Source organism: Urtica dioica, chromosome 2 (assembly GCF_054948205.1).
Source record: "Urtica dioica subsp. dioica isolate 48M chromosome 2, U.dioica_male_clone48M_v1_H2, whole genome shotgun sequence".
Taxonomy (NCBI): Eukaryota; Viridiplantae; Streptophyta; class Magnoliopsida; order Rosales; family Urticaceae; genus Urtica; species Urtica dioica.
The window spans coordinates 37,559,313-37,574,748 of record NC_142757.1 but is presented as its reverse complement, the minus strand read 5'-3'; the positions used below and the strand labels follow the sequence as shown (position 1 = coordinate 37,574,748).

At 36.6% G+C, this 15,436-nt stretch overlaps 1 pseudogene; it reads left to right on the top strand.

Annotated features, from left to right (window-relative positions):
• The first annotated feature begins 13,476 nt into the window (after nucleotides 1-13,476).
• On the top strand, nucleotides 13,477-14,525 carry LOC149404601 (ethylene-responsive transcription factor ERF105 pseudogene; annotated as a pseudogene).
• The last annotated feature ends 911 nt before the right edge of the window (nucleotides 14,526-15,436 follow it).

Sequence of the window (15,436 nt, the reverse complement as noted above, 5' to 3'; positions counted from 1 at the left end):
GTAATTTTCGTGAAATAAAAAATACAACGAATAAAAAAAACGTTCGACATCTGATAACCAACGAAAAATGTAATCTCCACGCTATTTTATGAATTTTAATCCTTTATTTAAAGTGAGAGCATTACTTGAAGTTAAATTAATAGTAGCAACACAAAATATTTAATGAGTATGAAGATATTTAGGCTAAAAATAAATTTTTTTTTTTTGTTGTTTTAATGGATTGGGTTGACATTTTTGTGTACTTGTACCCTTAGTCGTTTAAATGCTAAATATTATTATTCGTTTATCCGTTAACCCATTTAAAATAATTATAACCAAACACATTTGAATTAGATAACAGAAGGATAAATGAGTATGAATATAATGAGTATGGGTATAATGTCAATCATATTCATATGTTACTAGCCAATCTTCTAGTGTCTTTTAGTATTTTATTTTATTTTTTTGAAAGAGTGTGTGCTATTAAGCTACTGACCTATTTGTCCTTTAATTTTATAAGAAAAATTATTAGAATAGTCATTTGAAACTAAACCATAAGCAAATAGTTAAAGTTTCAATTTTTTAGCTAAATAACTTAAATTATGTTTTTTTACGGTGTGATGATTTTTTATATAAATAATTTATCGTTTTCAAAAACTTTAATAAAATATTCAAAAAAAATTATGGAAGCTTGCCGTTATTTTATATACTTATTAATATCAATTAGCCATTTAACTAATACACCCGTTTTACAATGTTTCTAGAATTGTTCGTTGGCATCCACAGAAGACAATTATATAAAAACATAAGATAATGTGTATTCATTGTACACGTGCAGAGCTAGGTAGCTACGTCACTATTATGATGCAAGACTGCACGTTAACTCATGACGTAATACATATTATTCACTATCTTATTCATAAGTCAATAAATAGCAAGGATTAAAATCTCTTATCTCGCGATCTTATCGCACTTTTAATTTTAGAGGTATCTCGTCTCGTACCGTAATATCTCGTGGTATCATATGAACATTCGGGATATCTCGTACCGTATTATATACCGCATTTCGTAAGATATACTGCCCAAAAAAGGATATTATGTGGAGTATTTGAAAAAAAAATTAATTCGGATTTTGTATAAATTTAGGATACACAAAAAATTAAATTTTAAAAATAAAGTTTTCAACATTCCACACATAAAATTATAAGTCAATAAACATGTAATAGAGAGTTCTCAAACAAAGTCACACTAAATAAAGAAAACAAATAAAGATAAACGTAATAGAGAGTTCTCACACAAAACAACATAAAATATAATAAGTGTACTACAAACCAAAACATAGTAAAAAAATATAGTTCACAGTCATTGTCGCTACTTGTTGGTAGAGTGTTGGGGGGCCCTGAAATATACGAGATTGTTGGTCTTTCATCAGGCAATACTCGTACCAAGTCATCATGCGAGCATATGTAGTCATATAAGTCTTCACGTGATGATTGTAGTTATACTGATCTAATGCAATATAAATGGAGTATATTTCAAAACCTGGTCTGTAATGAATACGAGGTTGGGTCTCATGTGTATGGTAAAAATCCCTTAAGATTGGGGGAGAGACGGGGATGACGGGGACAAGCACGGGCATGGGGGGGACTATCATCGGATACTCAGGATAAGTGTAAGATCCGCCATGCGGCTCAACTAGATGCGAGGATTCCGAATCCTCCGGTGTAATCGAGAATCCACCGAAAAACTGTGACAATTGATCAACGTCTTTGCTAGTAGAAGAGAATGACATTGCATCAGACAAGCCCCTCGCAGGTGTTGCCTCCATATACTGACTCAAAAAAGGCTGGATTCATGCGGTCGTATTCATCGTTCGTTTGTGGTGCGCTATATCCACCACTGCCGCCGAATTTAGGATCGTATCCACCACCGCTGTTGTATTGCCCGCCACGTTCTTCACTACCCCCACCACCTATGATCATAATAAAAACATAATTAGAAAATAAAAAACTTGTTTGATTAAATTATGAGAGCAATCTTACCTGCGTTATCATCCGAGGCATAACCAGTATCATCTGAAGAACTAGAAACGTCTTGAGTCTCTCGATGGGAGGGAGAGCGGGGGCGGACGTTTTCCTTCAAAACTCGGTTAACATCAACTTCAAGAGTTGCAGCCTCTTCAGCAATGTGCATATCCGGGTTCTGATTTTCGTCAACTAGGTAAACATGATCAATCTAGTGAAACATCTTATCATCTCCTTTATTTTTGGGCTTTCGGCCTTTTAAAAGCCCATTCGACGATGTCCAAAGGATCCAAAGGCACCATTGAATTTTTGAACTTGTACTTCATGTCTCTCATGTTTAGCTTCATGTTGTAACTGCAAATACAAGTTTCTCTAACCTCTTGTATGCTACGCGGTTCCGTTGCTTTGTATGCACTAATGCAAACGTGCTCCAATTCCTTTCGCATGTTGATGAAGACGCGGTTTGGAAAAGGATTCGCATGGCTAATTTTTACAATGTCGGAATAGCATTTCCATAAAGCTCCACCAATTTGCTAAAATACATACACATTATCAACATTAAATACATTATCAACAATTAAATACATACACATTATAAACCATCTTAAATCATTACGTGAAAGTATTACCTGCTGCTAGAGTACCCCTCACAGATACCGCATTTTTTTTTTACAAAAGTCCCCTTTAGCGTCTCGAAATGCTAACAACTATATATTTGAAAAATATAAGTTATTAGAAATTAATATCAAAGACGTGTGCATAAATACCAATAATATAAATACACCATGTCCTAGCCTAGATGAATCATCGAGTAGGTGCAAAAAGTCAAAGACTTTTGTCACCACTGCCATGTGTGTACTATCCATATGAACTTCTCTGTTGTACTGTAACTTTGGATTAAGGTAGTAAGCTACATACAAAAAATGGATATTTTTTCATAACTATAACGTCTAAATCTAAAGTAGTGAACCCCATTAAAAATCTTAAACGTAACAGTTACCTGCTTCATGTAATGGAAGATAAAGTTGGCTAGTCCACCTGTTCTCGATAATATCAACAACCCATTTTTTCCCGTGAAGTCCCTCTAATATTTTTTTCATCTCATGGAATACTCAGTATAGTAATCCCATGGTAGGATGAACTTCGGTGTTGACCAGTCATAGACAACTGTACATCGGTTCAAAAATACTGCAAACGCCGTCAACTCTGTGCCAAAATCGTTGTGACAACACGTTCTCCGAAATAGATCTACATGTCTGCGTACGAGCTAGCTTGTGATCATCACACCATTGACTCGTAAATATTTGCTTCAGCGCAGCTCTTTTTTCGCGAAGACTTCTAAGAGCCAAATAGTTCGTAGCGAACCTTGTTGTCCCAGGACGCACAATTTCACCTGGGAAAATGTCTCTTAGATTGGATAATAATTTACTGTAATTGTAGATGAATTCTAATATCATTCTAGCTGCCTTAACGACGGCAGCGATGTTCCATCTATTCCCGATATCTTCAAACATCAGGTCCATGCAGTGGGCAGCACACGGAGTCCAATACACATTGTACCTGTAAAACCCGGTACTTAATTAATATGATACGTTTGAAATTAAAATAACAAATTTCAAATACAAGTTGTACATCTTCAACTTATGTCTACCCTTTTTGTAGTTTGATCCGTTATCCATCACGATTTGAAACGAAACGTTAGGACTTGCAACACAAAATACTTAATAAATAAATTGAAAATGATAAATTTAAAATTAAATATGACAAAATTTAAATTTACTTACCAAACTCCTGAGCGGACTGGATCATGTTTCGAAAATTATGTGAGTCCGCCTTAGATGCCGAAGTGTGCTCGTGAACTAAGAACTTGCATATGTTTCGTCCAAGTTTCATCGCGGCGTATGTTGGTACGGACGTCACATCAACCCTTTGCTGCAGAGAACTTGGGGGATTTGTATAAAGATGGAGCCAATGCTGGTGTTTGTTGCAAACGAGGTTCCGCTGAAGATCCATCGGGTCCCTCTCATTTTGCCCTTCATTTGTATAAAGATACGCTCTAAAACTACTTTTGGACTTCTTTTTTTCGGATACGCCAAAAGACACTCTTTCATCTCATCCCTTACTTCTGGAGGACACTTATCACACACTGTCGTACTTCTTCGATTATATATAGCGGCAATGTGATTCTTCACCCTAATAACACCTCCGCCTTTCATCTCATGGCCACAAAAGTTGCACACAAAAGCGTTCGCCTTTCCCTCAATGGACGTAAAATATTTTCGGACCGGATCCAAACTCATTCTTCAAGTAGTAAATCTAAAGTAACAAAATATGTCAACATTAACAATAATGAACAACGTAACAATAACGAATAATCAAGAATTAAATCAAACAAGCAAACAATAATCAAGAAATTAATTACATTTAGATCAAATTAATTAAAAATTACATCTAATAAAGATTAAAACCCCCATTAAAACAACCCACTTCAAATCAACAACATCAACATTAACAACATGTAATTATTCAAATACCATTAACAATAACGAATAATCGAGAAGTAGATCAAACAAGTAATCCATAATCAAGAAATTATTTACATTTACATCAAATTAATTACAAATTACATCTAAATCAACAAAAAAATATTAAAAATCAGATTTGGAAGCTTACCTCGCGGAATAGGTGACACGGCGAAATTTGAGCAGATTTAAGAATCCAATGAGAAATGAAGCTCTCGCGTGAGATCCGGCGAGATCGAGGCAGATCTGGTCGTGGGTCACGCGAGAAATGGAGCTTCAACTTTTATTCTTCTCACGCGGAAAGAACGCGGAAATGAGTGAAAAATGAACACAGTAAGCTTATACATAGAAAATAAATATGGATAAATATAACACGAAAAATTATGCGAGATATCGCGAGATTTAACTAACATTGCGAGATATATACGTACCTTTCTCGCACCCTTCCAAAATACGAGATCTCGCGCGAGATACCCTCATCTCGCGCAAGATTTTAGTTACATTTCTCACATAAACTTTTCAGGCTAAATTAAGCAACAATCTTCTCTAATGATAAGCGAATATCCTTTTGTTTATTTGGGTATCTCACGTGTCAAGCATATTTTCTTTTACTTTTTATTCAATTTGTATTTGTTATGACAATAATAAATTTATTAAAAGTTGTAGAATTAAATTTATTAAGCCAAATAAAGAACAAGTAAATTAATAATATATAGTAACACAACATATATAATCTTATTAGTAAGAGTAATATTGATCAGGGATTGAAATGCCGACGGCCAATTTCGTGTCGATGGCCTCAAAAATCGGAAATTGCGGTGACCGATGGGAATAGCGACGGAAAAAATGTGGAAATTTGTAAAAATTGTGTCGACGGAAATTGCCATAAAACACGGAAATACTGACGGAAATAATATTGCATAATTCTTCCATACTTCAGAAACTTAACAAAATTAGTTTCAAACACACACATAATAAGTTTAAGCTCCAAATTCAAGTCTCCAACACACGTAATAAGTTCACACATCATAAAATAAACATAAACAAAAGATCCAAAACACTTAATAGGTTCAAAAACAAAGATAAGTTCAAAACTCATACTAAGTTCAACATAGATAAACTGGCGGTGGGGTTGATAGTAACCCTCGGTCCATGCTTGGAGATCACAGTAGTCAGCCCATGTCATGTGACCCTCGTAGTTTCATTGGTAGTTTACGATATGGAAACAGTCATTACTCTACTTTAATCGATTCGCCAATCTTGGGGACACTCCACAAAATTAACAAAGACTGAATTATTCTTATTACTAAAATTATATTTTACTCATCGTAAGAGCGTCCACTGACATAGTCTGTACATGATCTCAATCCTCCAGGTTCAACTTGTATAGAGAAAAGTCAATTATTCCGTAATACCATTCTTGATACATATAAGCCCTAAGCACTGTTGCTTCCCTAGCGAAGATTCTTTCGTGCGTACCTACTACAAAAGTGTGCAAAATCAATCGGTTCTGGAATAAACCTTTAGGTGAGTGAACATTGACCTTTAGGGATGACTTCTATATACACGAAGAGAAGAATGGTATACATGGGCTCGAACACCATACAAACTACGTTAAGGTGTAACCAAAACGTTTGGTCTAGTACTTTTGATTCAACAAATCTTCCAATCGAAATAGTATGGAACGTGATTGTCTCCACCAATCAGAAGTGAACATTTTCCTCAACCCTCTCTTATTTCCCCTTAAGCTTGTAAGGGCTAAGTAGTTGGTGGCAAATCTTGTCGAACCTGGACGAACAATCTCACCTTCACCTTGCTCTCTCATCTTCGATAACACAATCTCGTTATTGTAGATGAATTTGGCAATTTCTCTTGCATCCTTCCACCAACATCTTCCAACATCAAGTCCATGCAATAAGAGGCACATGGTGTCCAATACAAATTAAATTTCTGCATCAGCTTCTTACCGGTATTTTTATATGCTGATCCGTTATCCGTCACAACTTGGATCATGTTGTGTTGCCCGACTTCTTTCACCACCTCAGACAATATCTTATAAATGTAATCTCAATAATTTATCTTATCATACGCGTCGATAGACTTCAAGAAAAAAAATCTTACCAGCGGAGTAGACCATGACATTGATGATGCTCAATCGAGTTGGACCAGTCCAACCGTCAGACATGATGGTGCACCCATACTCTTGCCATATTGGTCTTTGACTATCAACGTACGCTTATGCATCCGCCACCTTTTCATTAAGATATGTGTTGTGAATCTCGTACGGGGAAAGTAAAGGGACACCACGACCTATAAACAAACAAGAGTCGTATGCATCTCTCTCTGAATTGTCTCCTCCATCGTTTGTTTATTTTTCTTCTTCGTTTCAGCCTCATGTAACAACATCCTCATCTCTTCTCTAAGTTCTGCTGGACACTTCTCACATCGATTCACATTATTCTTCAAGTCGTTTCCACTCAAATGAAGTTTCATACGTGTCACACCCCATCCTATTGTCATCACTCCCCAATAGTTTCATGTAAAATGATTAAGGGTTTTGTCTACTTTCGTACAATGCGTTTGTACGCCTTCATTCGTCATCGTTCTTTACCTACAAGCATTGAACAATAATTTTGTCAAAAAAATTAGTAAACATCAACTAACAATTTTATGACATTTTCATCATTAATTCAATTTCATACCAAACATTACAATCCGAAGGAAAAAAAAAAGCATTAATAAAAATCATTACAATCTACCAATTTTATGACATTATCATCATTAATTCAATTTCATAACAAACATTATAATATGAAAAAACAAGATTACTAAAAATCATTACAATCTAACAATTTTATGACAGACATTATTAACATTACTTATCTGAAGAAAAAAATTTGATTAATTAACATGAATCTACACAATATATAACATATGTGAACTGCAATCTTAATAAACATGTTTCATTCGACAACATATTGCAAAAGAAAATCAAAACAATACAAAATTTGACATTTTCTTCTCCGGCCGAAATTAAACAGTCAGCTAAACAGTGCAACGGCGAAGAAATCACGCCGAAATTACCGAAAAATGGTTGAATCTTTGAAGGAGCTATCGAAATAACTTGGTCTTGGTCGAAATCGCCAGGATGTGTCGCTCGTCTTTGGCTTCGTCGTGGAGATGAATTTCCAGGGTTTCAGTTGCCGAAATAACCTCGCCATACCCTTATTTCGTGTTACTTATACCACACAAACAATGACATCTTTCGGCGACACGACGATGACGTAGAAACAACACACCAACGACATTTCGACGGCACAATGTGGCGAAACGACCAATCTGCAACTTTTGTGCCGAACTTCCACAAATAACGCAATTTCGCCGTAATTTCTCCGTCATACCCCCAAATTTTAATCATTGATATTTACTATAGAAGTCTTGAGAATTATCCATTACAGAGATATGTAAGTTGTGTGGGTTGTAGTTTACAAGTTTTTGACCACGACTTTATAAAGGCAATTTATTTTTTTTAATTTTACTCAGTTTACCAAAAAAAAATAGCCGTTTAAATTTATCTAGCCATTTAAATTACTCACCAATGATATATAGAGTTAATCCTGGCCTAACGGTAGCGGGACGGGACGGAATCCCCGCTACCGTTAGGCACAGTAACGGGAGCGGGACTCCCGTTACTACTGACGGACGGGACTCCCGTCCCGTTAAGTGGGCTAACGGGATCCGGTGATCCCGTTAGTCCCGGTTTTTTTTTTTTTAATCTCGGCCGTTGGATCTTTGATCCAACGGCCCAAAAAAAAGAGCCGTTTTTTTATAGTTGTTTGAATATGGCCGTTACACCCATTTCGGCCGAGTTTTTTAATTTGTTTTCCCACTTATTTCTAAAATCTATAAATACCCCCCCATTTCATTCATTTTCTTCACACATTTCCTTCAAACTCTCTCAAATTCTCTCAATTTCAATATCAAATTCTCTCAATCTCTCTCGATTTTAATATGAAATTCTCTCAAACGCTTTCAATTTTTCATGGCATCCTCATCCCACAACCGAGGAGGTCGAAGGGGAAGAGCTTCCCGAGGTGAACGCACCGTTTTGAAGAAAATTGGTTGCACTTGTCTCAAAACGCCCCTGACCCAAACACCCAATACTCTTTCGATCCAAATTATGTTGCTCCTACTTTCAACCATTCGTAATTCACCGAAATTCCAAACACCCAAGTGCCATACTACCCTCAAATGGATCCCGAGCAAGCCTATCAAGCTCAAATTCCGCCATCCGAAGTGGCTTTTCAAGAATTTCAACAATTCGAGCAACATTATCGTGAATCCAAAAATCCAAATGAAGAAGAAGATGACGATGAAACCCAAAATCTAAATGAAGAAGAGGAGGAGGAGGAAGAAGAAGAAGAAGAAGACCTACCACCACCACCACCACCTCAACCTCGAAGTCAAGTTCCACGACCTCGACAACGTGAACAACAAGAGGAGACCCGACAACGATGACAACGACGAGCACGACAAGAACAACAACAACAACATGAAGGTGCTCAACAACAACAACAACCACCTCAACAACAACAACCACCACGACGTCGTGCTAGGTCCGTTGTGTGGACCTTCTTTGAAGAGGTGATTGCGAACGGCGAAAAAGCCGGAAAATGTCACAGTTGTGGCAAAATCTTCAGCGCTCACAACACAAGAGTCGGGACGTCGCTATTGTGGAGTCATCACAGGCACTGCCAGGGGAATCAATCTGAAGCCTCGTCAACCCAGGTTAGTAACATCGATCCTGTAAGCTTTAGACGTGAATTAGTAGAATATTTTGTATCCACCGATCAATCTTTTAGTCATATCGAATCTCAAGGCTTCGTTAGATTCATTAGTTCTATAATTCCAAACGTTCAAATAATGTCTAGGAAAGCCTTGAGATCCGATACCCTAAAATGGTTTTTAGGAGAAAATGAACAAATGAAACAAACAATATCATCTGGTAGATATAACGTTGCCTTAACCTCGGATATATGGACTGGTCAATCTAAGATGGATTTCATGAGTGTTGTAGTGCACAATATAAACGACGATTGAAACCTAAACAAACGTATCATAGCCTTTAGGAGGATAGAAGGTTCTCACACTGGTGAAAACATCTTAGACATCATAGTTAGTGTTATAGGTGAGTGGGGTTTGACCGATAGGATTATATATGTAACCTTAGATAATGCCACAAGCAACAACGCCATGATTAGGGAGTTAAAGGAGAAACTTAACGTTGACGATACCCTTTTGCATCAACGTTGTGCTACCCATATCATAAACCTCATAGTTCAAGCCGGAGCCGCTAGTTATGACCCTTCGATCAACAAGATTAGGAATTACATTAGTTGGATAAATAGTTCAACCTCTAGAGTAGATGAGCTTAAGAGACGCCTTAGACTAAACGGTCTCCAAGAACGCACCTTTCACCTAGATAACAAAATTAGGTGGAATTCTACCTTTCTCATGTTGACCAATTTCTTATCCGAACATTACGTCAATGTTATTGTTTCTTACATTAACAGCGAACATGGCGAAAACGCTATATCCGAATATGATATTAGGATGGCTGAATCATTTGTTTCTTTTCTCGACATTTTTTACAAAGAAACTTGTTATCTCTCTGCTGTTTACACTCATACTTCTTTTATCGGTCTTCATACTATGACCGCAATTGATGTGCATCTTGATAAATATAAAAACGAAACAATTTTTCAAGATTCTATTCAAGCAATGACAGCCAAGTTTTTAAAATATTGGGGGGCTGGAAAGGTTCCATTATTATACGGTTTTGGAGCCATTCTATACGTCCGATGTAAAATTGGTGGTTTAAAAAAATTTCTGAAGTACATTAGAAACCATTTCGTGGACCAAGATTACATTGCACTTGATCTCGGGAGGATCGTGCAAGCTTTTTTTGATCTTTTCAAGGTATACGAAGCGAAACTCCTACCGCAATATCGAGCACAACCATCTCCATCACAGACGCAGTATCCGAGAAGACACCAATACACGAATGTCTTCGTCAACGCGCCCGCTTACAGCCCATCGCCTCAACAACAAGAAACTGGGACAAGTCAGACGAGGTCGAGCGCAACCGACGCATGGTCCCATCCGGAGATCCAAGAGTACGATCGGAACGATTGGGTCAGGTCGGATGACGAAGCCATCGACCTCTTGGTTTGGTGGAGACAGAATGCGAGGAGGTTCCCGGTCTTGTCATCTATGGCACAACACATCCTCACCATCCATACTTCAACCGTGTCATCTGAGGCGGCTTTTAGTAGCGCGGGCCGCATCATCGACGATAGAAGATGTAGCTTGAAACCGGAGATGGTCGAAGCATTGACGTGCGGTAAGGATTGGATTCAACATAGAAATCGAGCACAAGAAACATTCATGTGCTTCGATATTCTTAACGATTTTGAAGTTGAGTTCGCAAATGTAAACATAAATGGTTAGACTAACTTGTATAACTAAGGGATATCCCGGCCCTTGTCCGGGATAAATTTTCAAATAATTAATGACGAAATGGGTGCTCTTTTTCCTCGTCGTCGCACCTTTTTAGGGGTCGGTGAGGTTTTTTAGGAGGCCCATTTTTAATTTCACATTCTTCTTTATTATTTTTTCTACCCATTTACTTCAAAATCTTTTCAAATTAAGTCCTTGTATATAATTATTTAACTTAATTTAAATCTTCATTTCTACCCACTTAATTTAAAATCTTTTCAATTATATCCTTTTATTTAATTATTTAACTTCATTAAAATCTTTTTTTTTAATATTTTTTCTTTTTTTTTTACGCCTAACGGGGTCCGAATCCCGTTAGGCGGGACTCCCGTTACCGTCCCGTTCATTAACGGGGCGGTACCTCGCGCCAAGCCAGGTTTATATAGAGTATAACAATATTCTTCCCATATTTAATATAATTCCCGTTGAGTTAAAAAAATGCTGAAAACATCACATGATGACATATGATCCACAAAGGGATTGCTGCTCTAAAACTCACTTCCAAAATTGGTGTGTGGTATACACATAGGAGGAAGTGGGATGTGAGACACACTTTCTACATTTACACTTTTGTTGAAAAATGAGTGAGCTTCATTAGTTTTGTTAGAACTATTTTGCTCTATGGATCATTATACTATACAAAGCAAATGATCAAAATATGAAACAATGAAAAAGCTACTTGCTTTAACTTTATATAATTTATTAACAAGTCCTTAAGAGCAACTATTAAAGTTGCTCTTAATCGTTATCGTTTTATGTTCTCTTTTATTTTCAATGTAGGCACAGATTTTGTTTTCCCTCCTACTTTTAAGAATATTGATATACCTAATTACTGTAAACATAATCTAGCAGTAGAATCACACATATCCTTTTAAGGGTTAAAGTTCAGTTACTAGTAAAGACATGGATTTTATTAAACCGTTAAGGTGGCGTCAGTAATGTTCAGTTACTATTAGTTCTTATGCCTGTTATGAGTTTCATATGACTTGTACAGTTGTACTGTAATTAGTTTAGACTTTAGAGTTAAATTATTAGGTATAGTTTATTTATGAATGTGAGTTTGATCGGCTTTTAATATCTTCTATAATAAATGAGAATAGATACATTCAAACAATTAAAAACAATTCTGGAGGGGTATTTAATTGATTGGACAGGTAAAGTCTCGAATACATTGCATGTGATGTTTGTATTTAATATCACGACCGAATCTTGTAGGGTTTAGAGTTTAAAGGCGGTCATGTACTTTATTAAAAGACCGTTTACCAAAAATTAAAATTAAAATACTTATTTATACAGACCGCTGCTGTAAAAGTTGAAAATGTCTTCTTAATTCGTCCTGCTTTGAATTTGTAAGGAATGGGAATGCATTCCATACACGTGCCCTTATAATGTGCATATGAGCGAATTTTTTTGTGTATTGACATATTTCCTTGTCAAAAAATTGTGTTGTTTGACTAATCATATGAAAGGCATTTTTCAACATTGTACTCGCTTTTATACTTGTTCAACTTCAAACCAATGTAATTCCTATAATTCAGGCCCTTAAGTGTTTTTTTTTTTTTTTTCCATAAATGTTTATTAAATACCATATAAATTAATAGTAATTACATAACATTTAAAATTAATTTACTATAACTTGAAGCCCACATATGAAAAAAAAAGTAATAACATCTCTATCTAATTTGAAATATATCATAATATAAAATTAATAAATAGATTATATATACATTAAAAACTATTTTTATTTTAAAACATAAATTATATAGATCCATAAATTTAGAGTTCAAATATAAAAATCCTCATTAAACATTACAATACAAATTGGATTGTATAATAAAAAATTTAGCAATATAATCCACTTACATAAACATAAGTGTTTGCGTTTTAACCAACGATTTGTAAATTTTTCGTAAATAACCAAAAAAAATTGTAAATATTTTATAAATAATCATATTTATTAGAAATTTACTCTGCGTTTTTTATTATTTTTATAACGTAAATAGATTTAAGTGACTATTTATAAAAAAAAATTAACGAAACATTAATTATTTTAAAATTTCTAATGTTTCATACGATTATATTGCCGTCATGACCCTTTATATATATATTTGTTTAAAAAAAACGTCATCAACAAATTCATTCCATAACTTTTTGAATAAACGAGAAACAAAATAACAGCCGTAGATCAATACTTCGAATCTAAACCGAATCCAGCGGCTATTAATTGCCACACAAAAAAGAACTTGAATAATAAAAAAAAAAAATAGCAAGTTGGATAGAATCGGACAGCGCGACGAGGGTTCATCTTAAGCAAACGAGAGAGCCACGAAAGTGATTTCCAAAAAGTCATCCTTCAAAAGTTGACAAATTCTCTTCTCTATAAATTTCTCATTTCAAGTTCAACTCTCATCGCCCATCTCTCTCTCTCTCTCCCTCAAGGTCAAAACTTGAGTTAGTCAGACAGTTCAGTCATGTCTTACCATGATCAAACCTTGAACCTGAACATGATAAAGCAACACTTCCTCGGAGATCTCTCTCCTGTACTTCCATTTCGAAACCCTGTATCTCCGAATTTCGACCTCGATTTCGATTTCGATTTCAATTTCGAATTCGAATTTAAACCTGAACTAGTAGACTTGACCTCGCCGAAAGCCCTTGATATGAACGCCTCGATGGAGTCAAATCCCCAAAACTCAGCCAAACAGGAGGATCCGAACTCTCCGGCGAACCGGAAGAAGTCTCTAACCGTGTCGCTCCCGGAAAAGACGACGCAGCAGTGGATCCAATTCGCCGTCGCGAAGCCTCCGGTGCCAACAGCGCCGGCGGCCGGAGGAGAGGAAGAGCAGCGCCACTACCGAGGAGTCCGGCGAAGGCCGTGGGGGAAGTTCGCGGCTGAGATCCGAGACCCGACCCGGAAAGGGACTAGGGTTTGGCTCGGGACCTTCGACACGGCGATCGAGGCCGCGAAAGCCTACGACAGCGCGGCCTTCAGGCTTCGAGGCTCCAAAGCCATTCTCAATTTCCCTTTGGAGGCTGGGAAGTTCTCAAACGACAACAACCATTGCGAGGCTCTGAAGATAAACGACAACAAGGCTGTTGAGACGACGAAAAGACGCCGTGAAGAGGAAGAGGAAGTGAAGACGGTGAAGAAGGAGAGATTGACGGAACTTGACGCTTTAAGTTATTTGAAGGACATGCCGTTAACGCCGTCGAATTGGATGGCGGTTTGGGAATCTGATGTCAAGGGCGTTTTCCCTCCATTATCGCCGTTATCTCCACACCCGTCTTTAGGCTATCCTCAGCTTATGGTTATCTGAAAAACTTAAAACCACTATAATTGAAAAAGAACCCAGCTCCGTCGTTTTTTTATTCTTTCTGATCCAGTGTAAAAAGGAACCGATATATCTTGTGAATATTTAATGAAATGAAAATAGTTTTTTAAGTGAGGCTTGCACTTTGAGGTTTCTCTCTAGTCATACCTTCGGGGTTTCAGCAAACTTCAAGGAGAGTAACATTAAGGAAACACGGAGTGATAGCTGTTTCTAGATATTTGAACAATCTTGGTTTGTCAAGGAGTTGGAGTAGGGGTATTATCATTCGACATTTAATGGGGCTCAAATTCTGATTAAGCCATGGCCACCGAAGATCATGATAGATGCCATTTCATTTGGGTCGTCACCTTTTTTGTCAAGCTATGTGGACACGTCGAGTATTTGAACAAAGAATGTGAAAAGGACATGGCTGGGATGGTGGGGACATTCATTTCTTATCAATTGAGATCTGGAAACGAGATCTATATCGGAGTCGAAGTGGACATCTCAGAAGGGTTGTTATCCAGTTTCTTCTTGGAGAGAGCGGATTTGTTGTTTTTCTAGATTCAATGCCGTTACTACGAGAACTTGGAAAAGAAGTTTCGGACCAATGAGAATCACAGTGTTAAGAAAATTAACTAGTTTAATAGTAGAATAAGTACTCAACGGTCTTATATGAATGACCTGCGTTTCGGTGCCCTTTTCCTAGATGTACACGTGATATTCAATTCAGGCTTTACTTGAATTTGAGATTCCCTCACTTTCATTTAGTACACTAACCAAGTTTTTGATGCACGTTTATAATGATATGTGATCTTACAATATCACGAGAACAAACTCAACCCTTATTGCTCACAAATAAATGTATGGCTCAAGACAAAGGGTTACACAATTACGTAGCAACTAATTTTCGCTCACACGGCTCTCTCAAAAACTCACAATGCGTAAAAAGACTCATATGAGTAAATCATCTCTTTAAAAGAGTGTAATTCTAACCAAGATATATATACCAAGGTAGCGAAGAAGATCGCAAATAATTAAT